Source organism: Dinoponera quadriceps, unplaced genomic scaffold (assembly GCF_001313825.1).
Source record: "Dinoponera quadriceps isolate SergipeBrazil2010 unplaced genomic scaffold, ASM131382v1 scaffold3759, whole genome shotgun sequence".
Classification (NCBI taxonomy): domain Eukaryota; kingdom Metazoa; phylum Arthropoda; class Insecta; order Hymenoptera; family Formicidae; genus Dinoponera; species Dinoponera quadriceps.
Window position 1 is genome coordinate 1 of NW_014557731.1, and position 2009 is coordinate 2009.

General features: G+C 33.6%; 1 pseudogene; it reads right to left on the bottom strand.

Annotated features, from left to right (window-relative positions):
* Positions 1-723: 723 nt before the first annotated feature.
* LOC106749419 lies at positions 724-1152 on the bottom strand (annotated as a pseudogene).
* Positions 1153-2009: the final 857 nt, after the last annotated feature.

Sequence of the window (2009 nt, forward strand, 5' to 3'; positions counted from 1 at the left end):
ATGAGGTTGCTGGGGCGAATCAATTATTTAATATAGGAGGATAAATAGGTTTGATATTTATAAAATTAGTTTAGGAAAATTGTGATTAATAATACGATAATTGTTAATAATGGGCTACAGTGTCGGTTTGACGTGGAAGAAAAATTCTCCGCGTATGTTTGAAAAGTTCCGACGAACTAGTCGGCGCGCGTGTGTTGACACTTTTAACCCTTTGCACTCCGCTATCGCCGTAGCGGCGACATGGTTGTTTTGCTGCCTCGGCACTTTAAGAAATTTTAAGTCCTAAAATTTATGTTTTTCTTTTATAATATAAGTTAGAATATGTTTTGTTATAAAATAGCTAGAAAATAAAAATTTTGTTTTATTGAAACGACTCTATTTTTCTTCTACATCATAGGTATGTACTTGGAACTAATAGCCTCTATGCATTACTAAGCTGGAGTGCAAAGGGTTAAATATATTTATCCTTCCATATAACTTGTTCGCGCCAACAACCGCGTCGGCTTTTGTTGATTTATTTTCGTACTTCTTTGATCAAGTAAATTTTGTTTGAATAATCCCAAGAACTTGTAACTGTAACTTTATTATCGCATGAAATGCTTTCTTTACGAAATATTCATTCGTACGGAATTTCTTCTATATCATATATATTTTAAATATCATTAAATATTTTACTTGAGGCTTGTGATATAGGATCATGTTATTCAGAAACGACAAACATACTTCTTTTTGTTGTTTCAAAGTAACAGGATCCTATAAAGACAGTGGTTTTTGTTCCTTTTAATTCTTTAGGATTTTACCGGCATCAATAATCGCTTCGTAAGTATGTTCAAGCAACGTCCTGCACATGGGATTAGTGGCGTGCGCTTCCGAAGATGTCATACTGAAACATTGCGCGTCAAACTTTTCTCCATAATTAATTTTTCCTGATCGAGCAGGCATATCATAATGATCTGTAAAAATTCCAGATATTTACTTTGTTACAATAAGTATATAATCCACTAAATTTCTTGAATGAAATAGCAGAGGATTAATATTTTCTCTTTTGAATTTTGATGCGAATAGTAGTTGTATATTACCATTACTCCATCGTCGACTATCATCTGAAGCGAGGTCCACCTTGTTCAAAAAATTTTCTTGCAGTTGCTTCATATTATAAGAACTAGGAAACCGTCTTGCAATATCAGAGATTACAATTTCCTCTTCTGGAAGGATTCTCACGTATGGATTAAACCGTTTGCTGCTTTCCGTGATGTCGGCTCGCTGTTATAAATTGATGTGAACTGGAAAGAGAAAGATTTTCAAATTTACTTGCAGAATGAATACAACAATCAAAGTGGACATCAAATAAACATGCAATATTATTTTACGCACGAATTTTGCACTTGTGATGTGATTTTAAATTTATACTTATACTAGATATGGAGTTTAAAAAATACATCGTTCCTTTCCAAGCTTTTAAGTTGTTAAAATAAAATTTGATAACAATTTCAATTGTCTCAGCTCGTCATCTGAGATTACTTCTTGATAGCAGCCAGTAACCTGAAGTATAAATGCTTCACCTAATCAAAACAAGACTGCTTATGAAACTCATCGGTAACCACTTATATATCCTTCTATACGGCTAACATAATATAAGTCATATTTCAGTTTGCTGCATATATATATTACCACTTCTTTTATTTCACCTACGTATGCCACTGTTCTTTTTCCTTCTCCCTTTTCCATCATTCTTTATTCTCACTCTCTTTCTCTCTCTCTCTCTCTCTCTCTNNTCTCTCTCTCTCTCTCTCTCTGATACTATTAATTGTATATCGAATTATCACATACATAGTAAAGTCTATGCCTATCAGGCCTGATGAACTCCGAGCGCTTGAAATTTGATTCGACTTTGCCCATCACGTAACACATTTATTATTTTTATGCGCAGCACCGTTCTATCTCACGTAGCTTGTTTTTTGACAGTAATTAAAAGTGGAGGTGTCGACAAGTTTCTTGAAATGTTTAAA